General features: G+C 43.9%; 1 protein-coding gene across 1 annotated transcript in view; it reads left to right on the top strand.

Moving 5' to 3' along the window:
• Nucleotides 1–8,937: 8,937 nt before the first annotated feature.
• The window catches only part of LOC132891633 (uncharacterized), a 152,015-nt gene continuing 146,171 nt past the window's right edge, over nt 8,938–14,781 (top strand). Inside the window, exon 1 of the mRNA XM_060929407.1 lies at nt 8,938–8,998. The gene's annotated coding sequence lies outside the window, so the exon portion shown is untranslated. The remainder of the gene's footprint in view (nt 8,999–14,781) is intronic.

Consider the following 14,781-nt stretch of genomic DNA (forward strand, 5'->3'; position numbering starts at 1 on the left):
TCACTTCTTGTTGGGCGTGGCTAATGCAATGTATATATGAAAGTTGTTCGTCTTGGATGAACTACATACGTACCGAGTTTGGTATGAGTAGCTGAAACTATATGCCAATCCAAGGACTCCATGACATTAGGGGGCGCTATGAAGTCCCTGGGCTGTACCAGCTCATATAGGAGTTGTAGGGAATGAGATGGCAGATAAGTGCGCTAAACAAGCAGCTGGAAATCCCAGCATAGATATTGAAGTTGCTTAGCAAGGCAGAAATTAAAAGTATGATTAAAAACATAGTTAAGGGAAAATGGCAAACATTATGGGACAATGGCCAGACTGGGAGACAGTTTTATAATATCCAGAACAAAGTGGGAAAGAGTAGAAGCACCAACAGAAGTAAGGAAGAGGAGGATGCTTTTTCGAGAATGAGGTTTGGACACACAAGATTAAATAGTTCTTTGGTGATAATAAAAAAAAGCATGCAGATGGAAAATGTGATTTCTGTGGCAGCCCAGAGTCTACAGGGCATGTTATTTTGCAATGTCCTAAATACCAGGAAGAAAGAATGATTAATTTTACAGTTGCAAGGGAAACAATTAGTGTTAAACTTGGAGGACATTCTGCAAATAAGTACAGGTGAAATCTGCTTCAAATATGTATTTACAGGGTGGCCGCGGGTCCTTAAAAAGTCTTAAATTTAATTTTCCTAAAATAAGGCCATTAAAAAGTCTTAAATTGTCTTAAATTTCAAACCCCGTGGTCTTAAATTTTCAATCTTAAATTTATGGAGATTTTACTTAGTCATATCGTTAAAATGTGGTACACTTTGGATGGGGAAAAAGTTTAATCGTTTTTGATGCTCACAATGATACCGCGCAGGCTCCGAATCCACCGGTTGCTAGACACACGCGCTTGACAACCACTCAGTGCCTGATCTGTTGTGTAAGTCCTATCGTGTGAGAGAGAGAGCAGCCCCGCCCCTCTCTGCTCCCTGAGTGCATCCCCGCCCCTCTCTGCTCCCTGAGTGGAGCCCCTCCCCTCTCTGCTCCCTGAGTGCAGCCCCTCCCCTCTCTGCTCCCTGAGTGGAGCTCGTCGCCTTGGTAACGGTGCTCAGGTGCAGGGAAAAGACACAGTATGACAAGCAAAGAGCGCTTTTTCTCAGAGTTCCCTCTCCTCGAACAACGGGGATTTACACGGAAACGAAAGGAGCTATTCACAAAATTCTTTCACATTGAGCGCTACAAGGCTCCCATGAACACACTGATGTAAGTTTTTTGTCCCTAGTGTAAAAAATGTGGACACTAGAGCGAGTTAAAAACAAGTGACTTTTCTGATTTTGCAGTCAAAGCGCTGCCACGTTTATAATGGGAGTCTATGGGGCAGATCGGCTGTCCTCTCATTACTTTCAGGCTTCTCATTCAAAAACTGTAAATCCTATCGCTCAGGTAGACACATTGTGTGAATCAAGACAAGTGTGACTACAACTTTTGAGAAAATTGTGTGTAGATTGAAAATTGTGGCTGAAAACACAGTTTAAATGAGAAAGTTAGAGCTTTTTTTTTCAAGCTGCCTACACTCTAAATTCCTGAGCCCCGCTGGTGTGTAACGCAATAGACACCCATTATAAAGCCTGATTTTCTCCAGATTTGCTCATGGTGTTTGATCTGTGACTGATCAAAAAGTATAGAACCTAGCAAAAAAGTTGAATGCCAGATCCACACAGGAGGATTTTGTCTCCGTTTTAAAGTTTGAATCATGTCTCTAGGTGAAAGCATGCCAGAGCAGCGGATGTTTGAAAAACATTGAAAATGTTCGATTTTTTCAATTAATTCCATAGAAAATGAATGGGAAATTTTGTGTGATTTTTTTTCACACAAAATCGTAGAATGCTGAACAAAGTAATAGCGTAGCGAGTCCGATCGAGCCGCACGTTTTGATGTATTGTTTGTCTGTGTGCGATGTACGGTTATTGGGTTATTCGAAATCGAAATTTGTACAGAAGATGAAAAACGGAAGAACAAGAGTTTGCTGTGCTTTGCTCCCTATATGGGAGTCAGTAGTTTGCAATGCATAGCACTGCATCACTAATAATAAACTCCTGTGCACGCAGTTCCCAGGATTAAATGTATTTTCCACAGACCATTTATTTATTCACTTTACTCAAATACAAAGTAAAATGGCAGTAAATCATCTTTCTTTTCTTGCGTATTGCATCATGAAGCGTTCCTGGCTTGTAAATCTCTTATTTTCGGTGCATGACACATTCACGCAGCTGAGCATGCTATGAATTAACAATGACAACGGTCTGCAGTGGTGGCTACACAATTAAACACTCAGCGAACATTTCTCCATTTTTGTATGCAAATACACTCCAACGACTCAGTTTGGTTTCATTTACAACCAACGGTGTCTTTTGATGCCAGCACGTAATTGAACGAGAGAAGACTGGTTTACCAGAGACAAAATAAGCGTTATCTCTGCTTCTGTTCCCTCTGATGTCGCCTCCGACGGCCCCGACACACTACTGCCTCCGCCGAGTGCGCGCACACACACACCGCATGTCGGGGCCGCGGATGAGTTACTCTCCCTTGATCAATAAAGTCAGCGGGGAATTTGTGGTTATTATCGGTACAAACAGCGCGAATCACAACTTAAATGAGTGCGGTTCAGTTTGACATTATTGTCAGTCCATTAGATAAACATTTAATTTTATTAAAATTGAAAATTAATATTTAGAGCCTGTGGGCTACAAAAATAAGTCATTAAAGTAGCCGGCTGGACTTAATTGTGTAGTCGGCTGTATGGCTGGCAGCCGACGCTTGTGGAAAGCCCTGTCGAATCAGCTCTGCGCATGCGCCGTGCGGCACAAAAAAATGGCAGCCACCATGAAGGAAGGAGATCTGGAGTTTTCAAACATTTGCTTAAAGGAACAGTCCACCGTACTTCCATAATGAAATATGCTCTTATCTGAATTGAGACGAGCTGCTCCGTACCTCTCCGAGCTTTGCGCGACCTCCCAGTCAGTCAGACGCAGTCAGACGCGCTGTCACTCCTGTTTGCAATGTAGCTAGGCTCAGTATGGCCAATGGTATTTTTTGGGGCTGTAGTTAGATGCGACCAAACTCTTCCGCGTTTTTCCTGTTTACATAGGTTTATATGACCAGTGATATGAAACAAGTTCAGTTACACAAATTGAAACGTAGCGATTTTCTATGCTATGGAAAGTCCGCACGATAATGACAGGCGTACTAACACCTTCTGCGCGCTTCGGCAGCGCATTGATACGGAACTCAGATATCAATGCGCTGCCGAAGCGTGCAGAAGGTGTACGTTAAAAATGACCATGTGTCCAAACGCATATAAGCCCAATTACCTCACTTCCTGTTGGGCGTGGCTAATGCAATGTATATATGAAAGTTGTTAGTCTTGGGCCGATCTACCTACATACCGAATTTGGTATGCGTAGCTGAAACTATACTGGTATGCCAATCCAAGGACTCCATGACATTAGGGGGCGCTATGAAGTCCCTGGGCCACGCCCGGGGCCAAACGTCTGTGGCTTAAAAGCGGTTACAATGACTGATGTGTGTATCAAATTTCATGAGTTTTCGTGCATGGGAAATGCCTCAAATAAGGCCAAACGCGACAGAAGAATAAGAATAATCCTTCGATAAACAATAGGGTCTTCGCACCGTATGGTGCTCAGGCCCTAATAATAATAATAATCCTTCGAAAAACAATAGGGTCTCGCACCGAATGGTGCTCGGGCCCTAATAATTAAAGCCGCTAGCGGCCTTGACGGGCCCTCGCACGTGTGGTTCTGCAACCCAGGACATTCCGCCACCCAACAAAACAGTCACATGTCATATACAGTTAGGTCCATAAATATTTGGACAGAGACAACATTTTTCTAATTTTGGTTTTGTACATTACCACAATGAATTTTGAACAAAACAATTCAGATGCAGCTGAAGTTCAGACTTTCAGCTTTAATTCAGTGGGTTTAACAAAATGATTGCATAAAAATGAGGAACTAAAGCATTTGTTAAACACAATCCCTTCATTTCAGGGGCTCAAAAGTAATTGGACAAATTAAATAATTGTAAATAAAATATTCATTTCTAATACTTGGTTGAAAACCCTTTGTTGGCAATGACTGCCTGAAGTCTTGAACTCATGGACATCACCAGACGCTGTGTTTCCTCCTTTTTAATGCTCTGCCAGGCCTTTACTGCAGCGGTTTTCAGTTGCTGTTTGTTTGTGGGCCTTTCTGTTTGAAGTTTAGTCTTTAACAAGTGAAATGCATGCTCAATTGGGTTGAGATCAGGTGACTGACTTGGCCATTCAAGAATATTCCACTTCTTTGCTTTAATAAACTCCTGGGTTGCTTTGGCTTTATGTTTTGGGTCATTGTCCATCTGTATTATGAAACGCTGACCAATCAGTTTGGCTGCATTTGGCTGGATTTGAGCACACAGTATGTCTCTGAATACCTCAGAATTCATCCGGCTGTCAAGTCAAGTCTAATATTTTTGTCTCATTTGTTTAACTGGGTTCTCTTTATCTACTTTTAGGACTTGTATGAAAATCTGATGATGTTTTAGGTAACATTTATGCAGAAATATAGAAAATTCTAAAGGGTTCACAAACTTTCAAGCACCACTGTACATCACTGAATTTGTTGTGTTGTGAATAAAATAATTAAAACCTCCTTGCTTTTTACAACTTATTCTGCAGCGAGTTACAGAACAGATGGACACATGGGGTCTTTCCTGCTCATTAAGCACACAAACGTTAATTATTTTAAATGTCTATCACAGTTTATTCTATCTCCATTCACTGGATATGAGCAACTGTGTGCTCTGATTGGCTACTCTCCTACTAGGATATGAGCTCATATACCATAAGTAGAGAAAAACAAAATGGCGGCACGTGTTGCTGAACCAACCGAGGATGAAATAAAAACTCTACTTGAAAATAAAACCCGAAAGAAAAAGCAACAAAATATGAAAGTATTTGATGGTAAGAACATTTTTCCCCCCAAGAATGATTTTCACCACGTTTTTCACAAATTGATCCTGTCATTTCATCAGTTTGTTTACATTCTTCATCTTTAAAGGTAGACTGACTTTTTCAAATTTTTCAAGTGTTGGTCATAAAAAGAATTTTCCTGACACCCAATTATTTTTGTTTAGTGACCGAAAGATACTGAATTCGAATCACAGACTTCCAATTTTAGGAGTATTTTTTAAGAGAACAATTAAAGGTCCCATGGCATGAAATTTTCACTTTGAGGTTTTTTAACATTAAAATGAGTTCCTCTGACCTTCTTAAGTCACCCCAGTGGCTAGAAATTTCATAATGTGTAAACCAAACTATGCCCAACATTTGAGAATGGTGCATCGAAACGGCGCGTTGATAAACTCTTCCCTTGCCTACGTCAGCAAGGGAGATGATCCCCACGCCCCCCCTCTGGATTCCCACCCACTGTATGGATTGCCCGCCCAGCTCAAAAGTTGCCACCAAACATGGAAGTTGCGCTGTACATGGATGTGACAAAACAGAAAGGAGTCTGTTTTTACTGCCGACGGGAGAGCCCCTGAAGACGCAGTGGCTTAGTTTTATTTACTCCAATAATACGCCGTCGAGTCTACCTAAGACGGTGTATGTTTGTCGGAAGCATTTTCCTGATGAATGTTTCCACAACTTAGGACAGTACAGGGCAGGTTTTGCACATCAACTGTCACTGAAGCCTGGGTCCGTACCAAGCATCCCTGCCGCATCAGCAGCAAACACCGAACAAGTAAGTGTATAACTGTTAAGTCGTTTTGCCATGTTTTAAAATCGGTGCCACGTTAGCCTTGCAATGGCTACATTAGCTGTGCAGCTAACCACTTCCTGCAGTTAGCCAGGTACTCTGCGCTACAAAACCAAAAAGCATGCAGCATGCTCTGTTATAATAGCCAATCAAAACAGTTTTTACAAAGACACCCACATTCTTTTTTTAAGTCACTCGTTCATTTGATTTGTTTGTTCAGTAAAAACCCAAACATTTGTTGAATTTATTTTATTTCCTCGCGTCGCACCTTAATGACGTCAGCGCGCGGTATTTTTCCCTTCGTGGTTTGTTCCTTCTCTCTCGCCATAGTAAGACACCCACATCCGCTTGTTCTGACCCACTGGAGGTAGCGTCACAGTGCTGTTAGCCAATCAGAGGCAACACGTTTACATGTCATGAATATTAATGATAAGACCCACCCCCACCCTCTACCCTTCCCCGCCTCCTGCTTCTCATTAGCATAAACGACACACTGGGAAAAGCCCTGAAATGGGGCTTTCTCCCAGGAGGCTATATCTACGTGCCGAGGGTTCATTTCGAGAAAGGCTAAGGATATAACAACCGGAAACCTCCACGAGCCCGTTTAAAGTATCAACAAACCACCATGCCATGGGACCTTTAATGAATTTATCTCCACGTGTCCCTAAATTCTCCGCTATTTTTTTCCTGCTTCACCATGACCCAATTCAAGATACTACGCCATGCATCATGTGGTGGGCTTTCCCGGTTCGCGCAAGGCATTGTGGGATACAAATTTGAAACAGGAGAGAAAAATGGAGGACGTGAGTGTGCGAATGAAACGTGAAAGACCGACTACAGTAACAGAAAGAAAGCGAGAAGAAAAGACGTTATGTTCTATACAAAGGAAAGGAAACACAGGACCAAACTAATAAATATCGGCGCTCAGCGAGCACCTCGGTGTGATCAGCTGTTCGTTTAGTGACAGAATGATGGAACTGTCAGTGCACGCTTAAAGGTAAACCTGTAGATGGCAGTAATGCAACACTGTGGATGCCAGCTGCCGTAAAACCCAAAAGAAGAAGGTAAACCTGCACATGTGCACACGGACTTCCTCTGTCTGCTTGACTGCGCAAAGCGAGCGATTTCATGCACATCATTTGCTTTAATCCCCTCAAATTAAATAACTTCCCAGCCACAGAATGGCCTGATATTTTGTGAGATATTACAGAAATAAACGTACATCACAATGACCACATGTCAGATGGAACTAAATTTCACCGATTTGATGAAATCGAAAGGCCATCTAGCTTTAAGCATTAAAATTTGTTGATTTTTTTTTTAGACTGGTTCAAAAGCTCAAAAGAAGTTTGAAAATTACAGAACTGAAATGTCCGAGGAAGAATTAAGTAAATGTCTAAAGCTGTTCTATACCTCGATAGCATGACAGCAAGACGACACTTTCTACAAAAAAACAACACTAAAGTCAATTCGTGCTGCCATTGATAGGTTTTTAAGAAGTCCGCCTGAACGGAAATGATTTTGTTGGACGTTTTGTACAAAAGTTTTTATTGATTGAATTTACAAAAATAAATCTCATCTCATCTCATTATCTCTAGCCGCTTTATCCTTCTACAGGGTCGCAGGAGCCTATCCCAGCTGACTACAGGCAAAAGGCAGGGTACACCCTGGACAAGTCGCCAGGTCATCACAGGGCTGACACATAGACACAGACAACCATTCACACTCACATTCACACCTACGGTCAATTTAGAGTCACCAGTTAACCTAACCTGCATGTCTTTGGACTGTGGGGGAAACCGGAGCACCCGGAGGAAACCCACGCGGACACGGGGAGAACATGCAAACTCCGCACAGAAAGGCCCTCGCCGACCACGGGGCTCGAACCCAGGACCTTCTTGCTGTGAGGCGACAACGCTAACCACTACACCACCGTGCCGCCGCAAAAATAAATAAAAATTTAAATTAAAAAAATAAATAAAATGCTCTGTTTCTCAAAATCCAGTGAATGTGGAGAGAATAAAACAGTTATTCCACTCAATCTCGTCGTACATGGCTTACAGCCACTATCAGCTCATGTATGACTCGATTTCATGGAATAGCTGTTAAATGTATACTGTAGGAGTTGAAGCAAAATTACAGCACACACAGTACTGCACAAAAGTTTTGGCACCCTTTTCTTTTTTTGTTTCTCTCTTGTCATGCAAACTTTTATAGATTTCTATTTTATGACTTCTACATTATCGAGTCAAAACGTTACAAAAACGTTTTAGAGTCCAAACGTTCGTTTTTTTCCCCAAGCACAAAATTAAATGTTACAGAAAAAAAAAGTTTGTATCTGAGCAGCATATTCCATAAGAGTGCACTTTTCAGATGAAAAAAGAAAACGTACTGAAGGCTACTGGGTTTTGGTGCAAAATGAAGACGTGAGTGTGATAGTCAAAGTGTCCAGAAGAACTGTGGCTGGTTCTGTATGTTCAAAACCTACAGATCATTTCCGCATAAAACTGCACTCACTGGACCTCAGACTACTTTTTTTTTTTTTAAAGCAAAGGGTCGTCTCACACCAAATACTGACTGCGTTTCATTTATTATGGCTCACTGATTACTGTTTTATAGTATTTTTAATGTTGAAACATTTCATTTCATTATTATTATTATTATTTTTAAGATATTTTTTTGGGCTTTTTTTTCACCTTTATTATTGGATAGGACAGTGTAGAGACAGGAAATGAGCGGGAGAGAGAGACGGGGAGGGATCGGGAAATGACCTCGGGCCGGATGGCGCCTTATCCACCTGAGCCACGACGCCCCCCCATTTCATTATTTTTAAGCCATTTTTGGTTGACAGCATTTCTTTACATGTGCCTAAGACTTTTGCACAGCACTGTGTGTGTGTAATATATACACCAAAACTAATTGCACAAACTAACTCGCCATTTTTAACACTTGCTTTTAAACCCTTTGCATTAGTGACTACCTGAAGTCTGGAACCCACAGACATCACCTGATGCTGGGTTTCTTCCCTTGTGGTGCTCTACCAGGCTTTTACTGCAGCTGTCTTCACTTCCTTCCTGCTCGTCTTCAACAAGTGAAATGCAGCTCAACTGGATTTAGATCAAGTGATCAAGCCATTGCGGACCATTCCACTTCTTTGGGTGACTGTCCAGTTGCGGTTTGAATCATTGCCCAGTGAGTTTTGAAGCATTTAGCTGAATGTGAAGAGATAATAAATAAATAAATAAATATTATATAAGGATATTACATGATAGTGTAAAGATATGAAGTTTATCTTCAAGTGGTGAACATGAGATGATGTTAAAAAAATACACAAGTTAATCAAAAGAATTTTAATTTTGAACTGGGAAAACACTGGGAGTGACATCATCGGAGTGAAATATCGGGAATTATTACACATACAGGACGCATTTTTGATGGAATAAAAACATGTTCTATTCCCTTCTAGCAGGTTTCATTCATTTGGTTTGATAGCATGCAATATTGTCAGTATATCACTTATCCTACATGTATTACATCACTCTACCCAATGGAGAATGAGTGGTGAATATGGTTTACGATATTGCACGGTTGTCAAGGCAACATGATGTCATGCTACAGAGACGTAAAACTTTCGTGCTAGCGAGCGACTGACTGGGACAATTTGTAAACAAACATGGCCGCCAGGTTTGCTTCGCTAAACATGGAAAATTTTGAAAGAGAAAGATGCGTCGAATGCCCGAAAGATATATTCCATTCAGCTACTCGTCTTCAACTTGTCCAATATCATGAATGGAATATATCTGATATACCACTCAGCGCCTGCCAATGTGATTTAAATACGTCACTCAGATCTGCGATGTATTTCGTATGAAAAATGAGAGTTTTTCAATACAAGAAGATAAACTTCATATCTTCAAGCCAACATGTAAACTCAACAATTCATTGATTTCCTCACGAGTGACGTATTGAGAAATGTCACTCAATGTCCCAGATGGGGCCCGTATGAAAAATACGAGTGGTGTATTTCCCAGTAAACCACTCGTGTCTGTATAATAACCCTATACACTTCATCCTGCAGTCACATTATCAATAAATACAAGGGAACCAATAACAGGCGGTACACTTCAGATCACGAGCAGCTCCTTCCCTCCGTACTCTTCTCTCCTCAACATTCTGATAAAAGTTAATCTTTGACTCATCTGTCCACAGGATGTTGTTCCAGACTTTTACAAGCTTTTTTTTGTTGTTGTTTTTGACAAACAAATCCGGTCTTCCTGTTTTTGAGGCTGAACAGTGATTAGATCTTGAGTCTTTCCTCTGATGAAGGCCTCTCTTGAGTGTTGACTTTGGTGTCATCTACACTAATACTTTTGCTACTTTTATGCCTGGTGCCCACACGATTCTGGTGTTTTTGAGCACCAAAAGGAGAGACTTTTGGAAATGCTGCTAGCCTTGTTCTCTTCCTGATTGGGTTTTCCGAGTCACGATGCATCCTTCCTTAGTTCGTCATGCTCCTACAGTGTTGTTTTTGGCAGCCATTTTTGATTTAGTTTTAGTCTTAGTCTTTTGGACGAAATGCTTATTAGTTTTAGTCACATTTTAGTCAATTCCATCCTTGATAGTTTTGGTCTAGTTTTAGTCGACGAAAACTAAAAGGGTTTTAGTCCAGTTTTAGTCAGTCATTCATTTTAGTCGAAAAAATAATTACTTTAAAACATTAAATTGAGCCAATACAAAGATAGGAAATTGTAATCGAGGTTGACAGGTTGTGCATAACATACTCTCAAAACAGTGTCTCAAAACAAACTTGTTTCACTTGAACGTAAAAAGTATGTCAAATATTTGGGTTTAATAATCGATGACAGTCTTTCTTGGAAGCCTCATATTGATTTTATTTGCAACAAAATAAGCAAGGTTGTCGACCTTTTGGCCAAGCTTAGACATTTTATTCCACTACATACCCTTATGACATTACATCGCTCTCTGATTCAACCTTATTTAACATATGGTCTTAGTTCTTGGGGACAGGCTTGTAAAATTCATAAAGTATTAATCCTACAAAAATGAGCTTTAAGATTAATCCATTTTGTTGATAATAAAGTGCCCTTCCATTGTTTTCCAAAACCAATATTTTACTAGTAAATCTTTTCTATGAATGTATTTCTAAATTAATGTATGACGTTGTTAATCAAAGTGCACCCTCAAACATTTGTAAATTATTTTCTTCTATTTCTAGTATCCATTCTTAGAACACTAGGTCATCTTACTCCAAGAACTTATATACTCAGTCTTCTCGTACAAATCTACAAAAGAACTCATTTTCCCGTGTTGGTGTTAGGGTATGGAACCAGATTCCAACTTCTATAAGATCTTCATCTAAATTGTCGTTCAAGAAAAAAGTCAGACACCACCTTTTTTCTGATTTAAGTAGATATGGATATGATGTTGACATCTCCAAACCCTTTCTTTCTACATAACTTTATTTCTATATATAATTAAGATATATATTTATCTTAGTTTTAACTTGGAATATGATTTAATACCATGCATGAATTATTATTATTATCAGTATGACAAATATACCTCTCTCGATATATATATTTTTTTCTCAATGTTATTGTGGCAGCGGGGGCGTGGTCAAGTGCCGGTCTGTGACAGGAGGGCGGAGCCAGGGAAGGTAAGTGGCACACGGGCACAGATAGAGGGTGGGACGGGTGGGATTCGTCCCACCCAGATTTAAATTCACCTCGTTCGGTCCCCCCCACTTATAGGGAGGAAAAAAACGTCTATGCTGTCTTTCTTTGCATAAGGCAAACCTCACGGAAAAATCAAAAGACTAATTACCATTCGGTTTATTGAGGTGCACAGCAGTACATACATAGTTGCAACAACTCACATAAAACAAAACGAAGACTGATATTCAGTTGGTTGAGCTGCGCAGACTGCACAGGTTGCGAGCTCGAGCTTAGTTGCTATGGTTACCCACAACAAGTTTGACAGGCATATCGGGGACAGCTCCTAGTTCAGGACCCCAACACGGCATGATGAAGGGTGCCAAACCGAAAAGGCAGAAAACGATTGCATCGTTTTTTCAAAAAACAACGACTGTAAGTAAACTGTGCCTTACTTTATCATATCACCTTGCTAACGGGAGAGGCGCAGCTGGCCGCATTACAGCTCCCCGCCGAACGTCGGCTGGCCTACGCGGACCTCCGCCGGGCCGTCCTCCAGCGTGTGGGGCGCACCCCTGAGCAGCAGCGTCAGCGCTTCCGCGCTTTGCGCTTCGAGGAAGTCGGCCGGCCGTTCGCGTTTGGCCAGCAACTCCGGGACGCCTGCTGGCGGTGGTTGAGGGCCGACAACCGCGACGCCGAGGGGATCATCGACCAGGTGGTGCTGGAGCAATTCATCGCTCGCTTGCCAGCAGGAACCGCAGAGTGGGTCCAGTGCCACCGCCCGGCGTCGCTGGATCAGGCAATCGAGCTGGCGGAGGACCATTTGGTGGCTGTTCCGGCGGCAGGACAGCAGACAGCCTCTTCTCGTCTCTTCTCTCCTCTCCTCTCCTCTTCTCTCTCTCTCTCTCCCCCTCCTCCTGTGTCCCGTCCTCGCCCCATTCCCCCACCATGGAGGCGCGGGCCGGCACCACCCCAGCCGGCCTGCCGCACCCGCGGTGCCCTCCTGTTTCTCCCTTCTGTGTCTGTCTCTCCCCCCCCCCCTCAGGTGAGTGAGCCCCAGAACACCGGTGCAGAGAGGAAGCCCGGGCAGGTCTGCTGGCGCTGCGGGGAGCCGGGCCACCTCCAACAGCAGTGCACCGCAATGGAGGTGGGCTCGGTGGTTTGGATCCCCGACGCGCCAGAGGCCGCCCTCGATCGGGCCGGAGCGTATCGCATACCGGTGAGTATTCAAGGGGATACATATCAGGCGTTGGTGGATTCCGGTTGTAATCAAACCTCAATTCACCAATGCCTGGTGCAAAACGAGGCATTGGGGGGAGCACAGGGGGTGAAGGTGTTGTGTGTGCACGGGGATGTTCACAGCTACCCTTTGGTGTCGGTCCACATTTTTGTCCGAGGGGAAAAATTCATAGTAAAGGCGGTGGTTAATCCTCACCTCACCCACTCTTTAATTTTGGGGACTGATTGGCTGGGATTCGGGGAGTTGATGAGCCGTTTAGTGGAGAGTGGGTCCTGCCATACTTCAGTAGGGGGAGGTCCCGGTGTCGCTTTGGTGGGAGCAGCTGTCACAGAGCCGTCTACGTCATCTCCGCGTTCGAGTGAGGAGCCACAGGCTCCTCCTCCCTCTCTCAGGGAATCCCTCGCGGATTTCCCATTAGAACAGTCGCGAGACGAGACTCTGCTGCATGCATTTGGCCAAGTGAGAGCAATCGATGGTCAAACGCTCCCGCCGAACGCCACCCCGTCCTTCCCCTATTTTTCTATTATGAAAGATAGATTATACCGAGTGACGCAGGACACTCAGACGAAAGAGCAAGTCACGCAGCTTTTAATTCCAAAGAGCCGCCGGGAATTGGTATTCCCGGCGGCTCACTTTAATCCCATGGCTGGACACTTGGGGCAGGATGAGACACTAGCCCGAATAATGGACTGATGCTATTGGCCGGGGATTCGCGGCGATGTTCGTAGGTGGTGTGCGACGTGCCGCGAATGCCAGTTAGTAAATACAGCGGCCGTTCCAAAAGCTCCTTTGCGCCCTCTACCATTAATCAAGACCCCGTTCGAAAGAATTGGGATGGATCTCGTCAGGCCATTAGATCGGTCAGCACGAGGGTACCGCTTTATATTAGTTCTGGTGGACTATGCAACACGATACCCGGAAGCAGTGCCTCTGCGCAATATCTCAGCACGCAGTATTGCGGAGGCGCTCTTCCGCGTCATCTCCCGAGTTGGAATCCCGAAAGAGATTCTGACTGATCAAGGCAACACGTTTATGTCACGGACACTGCGCGAACTGTATGGGTTATTGGGGATTAAGCCGATCCGCACCAGCGTGTATCACCCACAAACGGACGGTTTAGTGGAACGGTTCAATCGCACCCTCAAGAATATAATTAAAAAATTTGTAAATGAGGACGCATGTAATTGGGATAAGTGGCTCGAGCCCTTGTTGTTTTCAGTGCGAGAAGTCCCCCAAGCCTCCACGGGGTTCTCCCCGTTCTAATTATTATATGGGCGTAAGCCGCGCGGCATTCTAGACGTGCTGCGGGAAAATTGGGAGGAGGGACCTTCACAAAGTAAAAACGAAATTCAATACGTTATGGACCTGCGCGCAAAACTCCACACGCTCACACACCTAACCCAGGAGAATTTGCGGCAGGCCCAAGAACGGCAAGCCCGCGTGTACAACAAGGGTACACACCTTAGGGAGTTCGCACCGGGAGATAAGGTACTCGTACTGTTGCCCACGTCGAGCTCTAAATTGATCGCCAATTGGCAAGGACCCTTTGAGGTCACACGGCGAGTCGGGGACGTCAACTACGAGGTGAGGCGAACGGACAGGGGTGGGGCGCTACAGATTTACCACCTCAACCTGCTTAAACTCTGGAATGAGGAGGTCCCCGTGGCGTTGGTGTCAGTGGTTCCGGAGAAGGCGGAGCTGGGGCCGGAGGTTCAAAAAGGGACATTGGCATCACGTACCTCTCCGGTCCCCTGTGGAGACCACTTCTCCCCGACCCAACTCACGGAGGTCGCCCAGTTGCAGACCGGGTTTTCGGATGTGTTCTCGCCCCGCCCGGTCGCACTAACCTCATAGAGCACCACATAGAGACGCCCCCGGGGGTGGTAGTGCGTAGCCGCCCTTACAGGCTACCCGAACACAAAAAAAAGGTTGTTTGGGAAGAACATCAGACCATGCTCGAAATGGGCATCGTCGAGGAGTCCTACAGTGACTGGAGCAGCCCGGTGGTCTTGGTACCCAAGGCCGACGGGTCGGTCCGGTTCTGTGTGGACTATAGAAAAGTC

Source organism: Neoarius graeffei, chromosome 9 (assembly GCF_027579695.1).
Source record: "Neoarius graeffei isolate fNeoGra1 chromosome 9, fNeoGra1.pri, whole genome shotgun sequence".
In the NCBI taxonomy this organism is placed as follows: Eukaryota; Metazoa; Chordata; class Actinopteri; order Siluriformes; family Ariidae; genus Neoarius; species Neoarius graeffei.